The following is a 13619-nucleotide window of genomic DNA, read 5'->3' on the forward strand; positions in this document are numbered from 1 at the left end:
AAACAAACCATGGCTAACAGTCAGATTCAGCCGTTTATTTATGATCCAGAATCAGATCCCGAGGCTGAAACTGAACGAGAGCAGCAGCAGCAACGACTCGCTCTGAGCGGGGCTCGAACCCGGGTCTCCGGCATGGGAGGCGGAAGCAATAACAAGGAGGCAGAGATTTTTTAAGCAGTTTTACTCACTGCCTGCGGTTCCAACACACGATCGTGACCCTTTTTCGTTGGGATTGCATCATCCTTAAGAAAAAAACGATATGCAAATCTGTCGTCAAACTGGGCCTTGTTTGTAAAACAAGCATCTTCGAAATGCAGGGAACAAACACAAACACTTGCACAACTCCGTTGATGCTCTGTAAAAATAAACTCCATCCACTGGTCCCTTAATGCTGTTTTTTCTTTGGTAATCTGTGCAGGGTTGTCTTGCCCTGGCAACCAAAAACACACTTCTTTTGTGACATTTCGCGACGCTCTCGCTCTGATCAGTGAAATGTCTGTGCTCAGCCTCTCAGTGCTCTGCTATATGGGAGCGCGCGCTCTTCCGGCAGACGCGACCTTAGGACCCATATAAGGAAATTCCGCTCCATCTAACGTCACACAGACCCATACTCGAAAAAAACTTTCCGAAACTCGGGACAAACCAGAAGGAGTATTTTTGGAACAGAAATACTCCTTCAAACGTACAACTTAATTTTTTAAACTTTGTCCATGTTTAGCATGGGAATCCAACTCTTTAACAGTGTAAAAAACTCAGTATGCATGAAATAGCATTTCACCCCCCCTTTAAGGGCATACCTCATTACGTTCCCACTTGAGGCCATTTGATGCTTGCTCCAGAAATTTCACGTATCAACATCAGAGATGAGCCGTTTCTCAATACCAAGTATGCAAAGTTCGGACTTGTGTTCTTGGTAGTTTGGATTTGGCAAGTTCGACTCGGGAGCGCGTCACTGTCTCTGTTCATTGTCATTTATACATATTGTATATAACATTATTTAAAAATTATACTATTATTGTTTATTACATCAGTATATGTTCGAATGACCATTAGCCGATCTTAATGAGTGATGAACAATTGTTTATCCTTAACCTTATGAAAATGAATGCAGTTAATTGTTACACAATACAACATTTAAGTTTACACTATACGTTTCTATAAAAGGTTACTGACAGCATTTGTCAGCTGACAAGATAGCTAAACAACTAATGTGAACTAATGCCCTTAATTATGGCCAACGTAGCACTTAGCAATAAAACGGAAATTAAAAACTTGGCCTTTTTTCAAAAAAAAAACAAAACGCTATATGCATATGTGAACAATGACAAAGTCACAATGCTATCTTAAATTATGCTGCATCATAAAAGGATGTGCTGCACATCCTTACGTTGATAGTTGTTATCCAGCCTTCTTGCTTCACTGCTGCAATCCAAGCAAAAGTATTGTTTAGTGTAAAACAGGTTGAAGATTAGCCGATAGGCTGTCGATTCATTAAATGATAAGCTGTTTGCTCTAAAAAGCTGTTTATTCAGTGTAGTAGAGCCTATCCTACATTGACATCCATAAAAAAAAAAAAAAAACCTCTGGTCTCCTTTCCCACATATTGGCAAACCGGAAGCATTGGCATTAGCCATTGCACTTTTTTGTTCACTCTTTTGTTTGCCATCAAACAGTTTTCCACTGCTGTGTGCGCATCCTGTTGCAAAATGTGGCAAAAAGTACTACACAACAAATTAATACATATTCATAATTCCCAATTTATGTATATAATGCCGAAAGAAAAAAGAAAGACAATTATTTAGATTATTTTAATATAAATAAGCACCAGTCAAGTTAGGACCAGAGATAGATGCCAAAGGACCATTAAACCTGCTGTCTAATCCTGACTGTACATGCTACTATAAAGATCCAGATTCAGAATAACTAAACCACTGACAAGTGCATAATCTAAAACAACTTTAGCCAGCCTTCATTATAAAACACACTTGCTTTTAAGCCAAATACATGCTGAAAATAATAATTTGTTGCCGTCTGGATGCAAGTCACATCCTCTCCTCAATCTATGATGAAATCGTCTGTGTTTTCTCTGCATTAGCACTGTTTTCAACTTTGTACTCATTACTAATGCATTGACTTACTGTATCCTTGAACTTTCCAGAAGTGTACCGGTTTCAAATGACCTCCTGGGCAGTGTGCTTTATAGTGTCATTTTTAATCACCCAGACACAGTCACTTTGACTCAGTACCGGCAACATGTCAGAAGTGAGGGTACGCATGAAAAAATGACAGTATGCTAAAAACTAAAATGTTGAAGTGCATTCCGGCCCACTTCAAGCACTGTACATTTCTATACTGGACCATTATGTGACTAAAATTAGAATACTCCACATTTCTAAATTCGGTTTGTGTTTACTTTGAGTAGCCTATGACCTTAGTCGGATTAAGGTAATCAAAAATCTCTGTTTAAATGGTAGATTCTTAAAGTATTTCCTTTATCTTATTAATATTGGATTATTGTTGTCTATGTAAATGTACTCAATATTTACTTTGAGATGATAGCCAAAATATTGCAGGGTTAAGTGGCTGTCCCTAATTTAAATGCCACTCACACTAATGACATTTTGGAGTTTAATAGAGTGACCTCTGGGCTTTCTCTATAGACATGTGCAAACAGAGATTAATCAATAATATGCATTTGTTTTGTAGAAAATTAAAGGTTTGCACTAGAACAAAGGAAAAAGATATAAATTGCACACCCCTTTCCGGTTGACCTTTTAATACAGATTTCATGGCATCTGTAATTTTAATATGAAGCAGAACAAGAACAAAAGAACCTCAAAATGCAATTTAAATGGAACAGAAATTGTTTCCTCACAAGACTGGATCTTTCTGTACTGCATGCACAGAGCATAACATATCCCTGGCTGGCAGCGCAAGCCTCTGCTCATGCCCTCGTTTCCTTAGAGGTGCAAATACAATCTTTTTGCTTTCAGTGCTGTCTGCAGTGTGTGTGTGTGTGTGTGTGTGCGTGAGAACTGATGAAGTGCCAGGGCTTCCAAAAGGAACACGAGTGGGCTCTCAGGTGTTTTATAAAAGATTGCAGTGCGGTTTTAGATTAGTGCGAATCAGGTTTTCCTTTGAAGACAATGGTATGGTAATTAGTTCTGCAGTAAAAGTGGACTTGATTGTATCAGGGTCTCCAAAGACCATCATCGACAAAAGCCCAAAGTAACGCTAAGTCAAGCACCGGAGGATATTAGGCATTATTGTGCTATCAAAAACATTAGGAGACTTTCATAAAGTAGGATACTATCTGCTGACACTCATGATCAATGTCCTTTCATGCAGATTTATGCTCTGAGTGATATGTAATGCATATTTCAAGCATGGTTTCCATTTCAAACAGCACGTCCACGGTCCAACGGTCATTTTTGCTGGCTGTCTGAGGCATATTGCACACAAAACTGCCAGAACACATCAGTTGTGATCTGATTGGCTTCACTGATAATACGTTTTAAAGTTTAGTAATCTTATCAGTCAATCAGACAGTCACTTCCTGTCTGAGTGGGTGGATTTTTTGGCCATTATCTGCATGGTGGACTCGAAAGTCTTGGATTAACTTGTTACCACATAGCATGCCTTTTATTCATACTGACTTTCTGTGGATTAATTGCGGGTTCGGTTCTCACAGAGAAACCTGAGGTTAAGTGCCAGCTCAAGGGCACAATGGTGATATAGCAGGACTTTGATATTAGTAAGTCCCCAGTTCCTGTCCCACTCCTGCTCGGGGCTGAATCTGTGTGTCTGCAGTACAGAATCTTAACTATTAGGCTACTGCAACCCATGTATTTGCTTGACAGAGAGTTTGACATCTTGAGAGCTAAATCATCTTGAGGTGAAACCTTACAGGCATCTTGAATGGGCTGTTGTTTTTCCCTGGGAATAAAATGTGTTGTAATTAAACTGAAATGGGTTCAGACTTCCCCTCTGTATGACTGCCATGATTTTCAATCTGGTGGTGTGTGAGTTCATGGGCTGGATAGATTTTAATGCATAGGCAGCTGTCACAAGTCTCATGGTTTTGGAGAATCGTCACAATCAAAGACATGTAATTTATAAAGTGTGGAAAAGAACATTTTTTGTTATTATTATTAAAAAATTTTTCACATTCCAAAAATGATTCTGAATACTTACTAACATTATATTTTCACAGCAGGACTACTCTTGTTACCAAGTAACGTGTATTGGCTTATTTTTAGGCTTGGCAATTTTTTTTGTTAGTTAATTATTAAGTGTACACCTTGTATTTATGCAGATAATATTTCTCTAATGATGTGGCTGGACAGTCTTTACTGTACTGTCTTTGTGCTTTTAAAGGTATGTGCAATTTGTAGAAATGCAAACATTTTGTGGAAAATGTAAAAAATTAAGATGATTAATTATTTACACCATTCAGAAGTTTGGGTCAGTAAGTTATTATGTTTTTATATCAAGGAAGCATTAAATTGATAAGAAGTTGATAGTAAAGATATTAGTTGCTTGAAAAAAAACATGTTTATTTCTAGGGATGAACGATATTGGATTTTGGCCGATATTCGATATGCCGATATTTTCTAAATAATTTTGCCCGATGCCGATACCGATATCGACATATATAAAAATATATACTGATAAATTTAAACTATAATTTTACTGAAGAGAAATCCATGTATATCTTCTGTACTGATTCTACCATGAATTTATTATTTTACAAATGTAGACAGACATTCACATCTGAAAAACAGGTCAATTATTTCACTTGGAGAATATCGGTTTGGCTCATCGGCAGAAATATTCATATCGGCTGATACCGATAATGGTCATTTTAAGCTTTTATCGGCCGATACCGATGTTGTGCCGATATTATCGTGCATCCCTATTTATTTCAAATAATGCTGTTCTTTTGAACTTTATATTCATGAACGAATCCTGGAAAAAATTCCACACAAGCAGCTGTTTTTAACATTGATAATATATATATATATATATATATATATATATATATATATATATATATATATATATATATATATATATATATATATATATATATATATTATTTTTTTTTTTTTTTATTATTATTATTATATATTTTTATTTTTTTATTATTTTTTTTTGTACAAAATAATATTAGTATTAGCTTTGGTGAGCAACACACATTTCAGAATCATGAAAAAATCTTACCGACCCTAAATGTAATAATGTATCTGACTTAATGTCATTCTGAATGTGTTTTAATTTGTTTTTTTTTTTTTGTTTTTTTTTTTGCATTTAGGCAGATATTTGTATTGCTGTTATATTTGTAATCTGTTTTCAAATGTTCTTGAAGTTCCAAACAAGTATTTTTAGAAATTTTTTGCACAGCTGGTCATGAAAACATACACTCTCCTGACCCTGTGTTTTGGAGGTGAATAGGAATGAAAGACAGAGGTTCAGAATAGTAGTATGACAGTCGACAGTGAATCATCACCTCTGTCACTCTACTCGATTCTGTCTTTCACTTCCTTTATTTTTAAAGTCACGGCTTTTGTCTCAGCTTTAATGCTTTACTAAAGAACATAAACACTTCTATCTGTAAGCCTTCTCAGAACGGGTTAGTCTGAAGAGGGAGAAATTGATTTTCTTGGAAAGAGGGGACAGAAGGATAGAGTTTGTTCTCTCTGATGAGGAGTCAGTGCTTCCTCTAAATTCAGAAGCTGCATTCACGGGGTCTTACAAAACATTTCATATTGTTTAGTTGAGTTGTTGGTGTTTTGCTTCATACTACCCCTGGTGGAGGTCCATGCAGCACACTAACTGGTTGCCATTTATCATTTAGTGTGTGTGTGGTAGTGTGTGTGTGTGTGTGTACAGGCTCCCGGTTCCCACTCTGAGCATGGGCAGATTATTTCTAGAAAAATGGATGTCATTGTAGATAGTGGAAATTTAGTCTTACTTTTTTTTCTTTTTCTTTTTACATTTAAGAAAAAATTACATTAAATACTTTAGATGAATCCACCACTTCTGAGTTTCTCAAGCAATGACATGAACCTTAAAAAAAAACAATGTCTTCACAGTTAAACACTATTTAAAAATATATATCAAACTTGATTTTTTAATTAAAATAAATTAATTAATTTAATTCTGATTATTATACTTTTTTTATTACATGAATTCACCATAACGCATTGGCTTATCCAATCCCTTTATGTCTGTATCAGCAGAACTTCATGTACATATTCTGTGTTAGTTTTCATGCAAAACATTTTTCTACTTTGCAAAGTCTGGTAATTATTGCAAAGTAGAAGTGTTTCTTTGCACAAATTGTCTTTGTCACAGTGGCTGATTGGTAAATCACAGTTAAAAATGACAGAGCAGGAAAATTAAGATTAATCAGGCCTCCCGACAGCCCACATCCTGCGCCAGCTAGACACGGCATGCTGCTCTCAACCAATCAAAACAACGATGACATGGACATTTTCTGGACCACCTGTACAGATTCCATTAGCAGCACATGCTTTGGCTTTTGATTGGCCTAATAACCTCCCACGATTCCTTGTGTGCTTCATAAATTGAGAGCTAATGATTATGTTGTAAAGGGTGATATCGCTCTGAGATTTAGCATTTAGATAAAAGAAGGACTGTCTTAGTAAACATCATTTTATTTATTAGCCAGCTTGGTGTAGATTCAAGCAGATGGAATCATTCTCTGTACTCATCTGTAAAAGGAAAAGCTTGCATGTTGTTTTTGCTGCAGTGATATTAACTTACTGGGCATTTCTCACAGGATTTCATTAGGGCTTGTACATTTTTTTTTTTTAATTTCTGTCACTCCTACTTTCTCACATCAAAGTGAGCTGAATTCACTTGTGCACCTATAGTTGTGCAAATAGTAATAGTATTTACTTTTCTTTAATATTAGAATAATACCCCTCGTATGAACTCCCAAACCACACAGCTCATGACTTTTTTCTCTTTTCATTCGTTCTCTCCCTCCTTGTTCTTTCCTTTCACCGTATCTTTTCTAGAAAAAAATATTAAGCCCAGAGTGTTGCTGCACCCACAGTGTTATCAGATATCAGAATCATATCATTGCAGCTAGATAAAGCAGAATTGAATCAGGTTATCTTGGCTTCATCAGTTATCTACATTCTCACTCTCACGCTGCGGGGACTTGTTTCTATTCATTGGCGTTGCCAGCAGTCATTCTGCCCCAGTCATGCGTATCTGGAAGACATTTTGAGCTGTCAATTGGAGACAGAGAAATGCACAGCACCCGTGGAAAATGGTTGGGGAAAGGATGCAAATTTCTGAAGTACACAATGAAATCTATCTATCTGTCTGTCTGTCTGTCTGTCTATCTATCTATCTCTCTGTCATTTTCTCATATGCTAAAATGAATAAAAAGAAAAATTCCTTTAAAAAGAGATCTTTACAGAATAATATGTCTTCAAAGTTAAACTCTATTTGAAAAAAAAATGTGAGCAGCCTTGGGAATTTGTATAGCATTGTTGTGTTCATGCATTTTCCAGAGTGTAAAGTACAACAGTGTTGGAGAAGAAATAAAAGCCCTGTTTCTCCAAGTTCATGTGCTTTGTACCACAAGATAGTAACATAAAAAAGGAAATTCTGAGCCATAATAGACCAAGAATTTTATTAAAATCATTTATAAGGTCTTAAAGTCTATGACCATTTTGAGTGGTGTGGTTTGAATATTGTAGAACATCACGGAGGCTGAAAATGAGCATGCACCAATTAAACCTCTCTTCTGAATATTACAATGGGAACTATAAATAGGTGTCTACAGAGAAGGGTCCAGATAAAGATAGGATCATCCTGGATATTTGTCTCCGGGGACATTCTGTGGATTGTCATTCCTTGCAGCTTTCTTTTGCTGCATGCTTCAGAGTTTGTAGGGAGTGCTGACTAAACCCACTTGGAAGGTTCCAAGACCAGCATCCTTTGTTTTGAGTCCAGCTGCCTGATGTTTCCGGAGGGGGAAATTCTTCTTTTCATCTTTAAATGAGACCTTGCCAACTCTTTTCTGGTGGTGGTGACCTGCTGCACATCATGCTGATATTTTTAATGCCTAAAAGGTTTGCAACTGTGTGAAAGTGCTGTCGGCCATTTCTAAAAAGTTAACAAAGAAAAAATCTCTATATATTCAAGGTGAATTTTCTTAGAAAATAATTTTTGCTTTTCCACACATACTCTACTTGCTTGGTGAGAGAGCTAAACGGCATTTTAAGCTTTATTTCTATATTCAATTTTTACTGTAATAATTAAATTTTAGCTTTAAACTTGTTAACTTTTTGCGCAAAATGCCATGGGTTCAATTCCCTTTTTTTTAACCGTCTCAATGTACAGATCTCTGACCAACTCCATCCTTCTGTAAGCCAAATTCTGTATGATATATTGCATTTTAAAGAGATGTTGTTCATTCAGTGCATTTTCAGTGACTTGACCTTGCTTCAAGGCATATTCAACATCTCCTAGTGTTTCTCTCTTTCATGTCTTTCTACAGTTTTATCCTTTTAGGGAGCATTTGCTCTCTGTTCTGTTTTAATGTGGCATTTGGTGCACAATACAGAGAGAGTGAATACTTCCGCTTAGCAGTATGTCCTTCAAGGCTTATCAAGAACATTTGTAATCATATATAATCCTACACGTGTTTTACCGGTTTGGCTTGAGGTTGTGTGTGTGTGTGTGGGTGTTTGAAAATAAAAGATAATTTAAATTAGAAGGCTAGAGATAAAGAACATTTTTGAATTTATTGCAATATAAAAAGACTTAAGTTACTGAAACATTAAATCAAATATTTTCTACTGTATATAACAAGAAAAAATAATTTTATTTCAGACTGATGGGTAAACTGCAGTGAATTTCAGTAGCTTTAACAATGTCAAGGTCATTGGTTTAATTTAAGTGATACATTTTGTTAAAAAAGTGTTTTCCAGTTTGAAGTATTATTTCAATCCCAATGTGATGCTTGCCTTCCGGTGAAGCTTCGGGTCTTTGATGTGGAGATAGCGCTGTGTGGGACAAAGCAAATGGCAGTGTTTATCGGGCTTGTCTGTCTCTCCTGTTCTTAAGTGACGGGCCAAAAATGGCAGTTTCTCTTCATACTTCTGCAGGTCATTCATCCACATGACTAGTTAGCTATGGAGGTGGGCTGAGGCCTTCAGACGGATCCTCGGAGGACAGACACAAATAGAATGTTAGTGCATCCACCTTGAAAGCAGTGACAAAAGTGGCAATCACAAGTGGCGGCTTGTTCTATTGTACTGTTATTTCAATTCAAACGAGGGCCACGGCTCACTCAGGAGGCTTGAATGGAGTACAGAAGAGCAAATGCTTCTGCTTTTGCTTTTGCATTGAGATAAATTTTTAACGCATCTGAAGGAAATACATAACATGGCTAGAAACTATATCAGGAATTATTTTCAGTAAAAATATGACATCTTGTTTTGCATTCTAGTTCTACTCAGAATCATAAAATAATTTATATATATATATATATATATATATATATATATATATATATATATTTTTTTTTTTTTTTTTTTTTTTTTTTTTTTTTTTTGCTTGGACTAGAATGGTTAAAATATTTAGCTTGTTAAGTTAGTCTGCAAGGCCTTTTTGACAAAAATGTTTAAGATTTGTAAATTATTTTTGAAATAAGTCTCTTGCACTCATCCGAGCTACATTTATTTGCTCAAATATATGTACAGTAAAAACAAATATGACAATATTTGCAATTTAAAAATGATTTATATTTTAAAATATTAATACATTTTATTATAATTATTATTTTATGATTGGAAAACTATATGTTGTGCTGTTTTTAATGTTTTTGTGGAAAAATTCTTTGATAAATATAAAGTTTAAAAGAACAGCATTTTGTTGGAAAATATATTTTTGTAGCCACAATGGCTTTACAGTCATTATATTTGTCAAAACCTCTAACAGGTGTTTTTTTTTTTTTTTTTTTTTTTTTTTTTTGCTTTTTCACACTGCATTTTAATGTGTGGTTTTCTCTGTGACAATATGTGTTACTTTTTCTATATATCCCACATTCCACTAATCCAAGTATGTAACTCTCGACACTGTTGTCTGTGTCTGGTTGGGGAAATCATTCCTGTTCCCCCTCTATCTGAAAGCCCAAACAGAGTGGCCACCACTCATTGCCCCTGGTGTAATGGCCTTCATCAGTCTCCCATCACATAAAGCCTGCCTGTCATTAATCTCACCCTGAGACCACATGGCTGTCTGCCGACAATGATCTGCAAGCACCGAATCCCCACAGCAGAGTCTCACTGACCTACTCATATCTGCAAAAGGCACAGCAGTGATATGAAAAATATGACAAGTGTCATTTTATGAAATGGCGTCTTGTTGTCATCACCCAAACATGAAAAATTGTTGCGCCCTATATGTTTGTCCCAGATTTTACCTTTATTTACGTTATCTGTTTTTATTGATTTTTTAGAAAGATAGTTAAGAGTGTTAAATCCTTAACACCAGAGCTAGATTTTGTCAGAATATACTTGTTATAAAATCTTATTTAAAGGCCATGTTGCAGGTTAACCACCACTGTTGATCAATGGGTACATAAATCACTCAAGATATGTATATTATTTTTAAAATGTCTCAAAAATGGTCTTAGAGACCATTTTTTCAAATTTTTAGTATTAACGTTTTTTTTTTTTACGCAATTCAGTGATGACTTCACGTTGGGGAGAAATGGAGGAAAGGTAGCCTCAGCCTAGTATGATGCAACCCGTAACCCGTGTTTTTCCAACCTTAAACCCGTGAAAGTGCACTGAAACGGCAGTCAAACCCGTGACTTCCCACCCGTAAACTCGTACTAGATCGATGTACTCAGAGTTCTGACATCACACAGGACGCGAAACAACGATGGCAGCCCCTACGAATAATACTGCCTACGGACGCAGTGTTTATGCAAGTGGTACATGTTGAAAAAATTATTTTAGTACCATGTAACGTTGCGAAAAAACTGGGATGAGGAAGAGGTGGCAAGAACCAACATGTATGATGGCCCACAGCCATGGATTTTACTGTCATTGGATAGCACAGAGAGAAAAATTAATATTTTCTTTATATCTAGTGGCAGTGATCATGACGTTAGTCGCTGTGTTCGGCAGGTGCTTGTGTGGGCAGTGCCATCCCATGGAAACTGCTGTGTATATATATATATATATATATATATCTATGTATTTCTCTATAATCTGCGCTATCTGAATACTCTTGTCTACTACTCGTCTCTCTCGTCACTCTCAATGCTCTCAAAGCGAGCTTTGGTAAATTCTCTTCCCAACATGACGTAATGCAATGCATTGTGGGGGAAAGGAGAATCATTGCAAACCACTGTAAGATAGTACCTACTTTTTCGTATTATATTCCATTTTGTGATACCCAACAACATAAAATACAATGGGTAACAGTTTAAATGGTTATTACTAACAAGCAAATTGAAAAAATTCATTGAAAAATTAACCCTGCAACATGGCCTTTAATATTTATACTTATTTATATTTGTATAGTTTACATATAAATGTTATATCTCACTATATACCGCTGATTTCGAAAAAATAAAAAAATAAAATATATATATATATATATATATTACAATTAACCTCATCCAAAATGCAAGTTTTTGTTTACATAATAAATGTGTTTACTGTGTATATTAATTATGTATATATAAATTCACACACATACAGTATACTGTATATTAAGAAAATATTTACATATACATTTACATATATATAAATATGTAAATCATGCCCATGTGACCCATGATGTGTAAAGTTTGCAAGTTTATTTTTAAGATTACATTCCTCCATTACATTAAGTAAAAAGCGTTATTCAAACAAAATAGCTTTATCTCTCTCTCTCTCTCTCTCTCTCTCTCTCTCTCTCTCTCTCTCTAAATAAGGTTGTTGTGGAAAATATTGATAATCCATCTAATGTATTTTAGAACATGTTTGAGTTAAGAAGATATTTCTTCACATAAATGATCTGGCACCAAGGTGGCTGGCAGTCCATTAGGCTGAAGTGCAAGGGATTGGTGTGACAGAGTCATTAGTTGACTGAATGAGGCCTGATCTTAGCCTGTCAATGCTGGATAATGGAGGCTCTGCCTTCTAAGAAACTTACTTTTTAGCACAGGGTGGAAAAATCTATATGCTTTTACCTCGGCTTAAGTGACAGTAATTGCAAGCACAGTGAGGGCGGTCGTTTTAGCATATTGAATTTATAATGGCTCCATTGGTTGATATGCATATGTAAATATGTGCACCAGCTATTTGATATGGATCATTATAAATGTATGCATGCTGTTTGATGTGAAGCATACCTGTATGTGTGATGACATTGCAGTGTTCTGGTTGTCCTGCTATTTCATAAACATCAATATTTGTCTGTTTTAAGACCCAAATCAACTCTTGGATCTATTTAGTAGCAGTTTAATTGTTTTCGAAATGTGTAATCACCTTTTTTTTTAAAACACTCAAGTCAGGAAACACTTTGTAAAGTCAAACTTTTTGGCTTTTTTTGTAAGACTTTGCACCAGTTCCTACAGCCACTATGCAAACTCGTTATCTTGCATATTGCTAATCTAATCTGTCAGAGGCAGACGCAGAAATTCTGAGCACACAATCATCTGTCCCACAGCACCCCTGGAGCAGATGAGGTGTTAAGCATCCTGCTTAGAACGGCCAGAGAAGGTGCCCACGGTGGGATTGGAAAAATGACCTTCCTATTCAAAGTGCAAGCCTTTCACAAATAAGGCCCTTAAAATTTAACTCTTGAACAGAAAATTAACTTTTAGTGTAGCCTCCATGTTTCCCCTATCATGCTAATGTCATTATTTTTGTGTTTAAGGCTCAGTTTGTTGCTCTCAGCCAGAAAAAGGATACAAATCCACAAACTTATCAACTAGACACATATTGGAGCATGATGAACAGTGCAGTTTAGAAGATGGAGGGTGCTGCTGCTGCGTACAGAATTAATGTGTGTAATAACATCTGGGGGAGCTTCTTCTGATAGTTATAAGATTTTTTTTTTTTTTTGGTATGGAAGGGAAAGCGAGCATTAAGTTAAGGGAAATTAGGCCCCACAGCACCAAGACGTTAAAATATGAACAGTAGGTTCTGCCACACTTTTAAGGTGTTAAGGCCAAGCACAGAGTGACTATGGGGTTATTTTTAAACTGAAACTTAAAAAAATCCATTCTATTGTTCGAATGCGCACAGTGATTCCCAAGCAAAAACTGCAGAGTATGCATGATTATAAACTGGAGCTTAATCTTGTGGTTTTCAATGGTTCAAATCCTCTGCAAGCTCTCTTGCGCTCCAGCACTCTGTATAGATTAACAGAGTCTGAATGAGCTTTTCCCTGTGAAGAATATCCTGAGAAAGCATTCACTTCCTACTTGCAATTGTTGCCCTCCAGATTTGCCAAAAGAGTGCTCTCTTGTTGACTAATTTTCAGAGGCGGGAAATTCACCAGTAAAGGGTCTGATAATCCATTTACAGATTTTGACCTTGAGAGTGAAGCCCTCTTAAAGTCTAATATGA

General features: G+C 35.9%; 1 protein-coding gene across 2 annotated transcripts in view; it reads left to right on the forward strand.

Annotated features, from left to right (window-relative positions):
- LOC113073193 (opioid-binding protein/cell adhesion molecule-like) overlaps window positions 1-13619 on the forward strand; it is a 147558-nt gene that overhangs the window by 85155 nt on the left and 48784 nt on the right. The window lies entirely within an intron of this gene.

The sequence above is a fragment of the Carassius auratus genome, unplaced genomic scaffold (genome assembly GCF_003368295.1).
Source record: "Carassius auratus strain Wakin unplaced genomic scaffold, ASM336829v1 scaf_tig00011586, whole genome shotgun sequence".
NCBI lineage: Eukaryota > Metazoa > Chordata > Actinopteri > Cypriniformes > Cyprinidae > Carassius > Carassius auratus.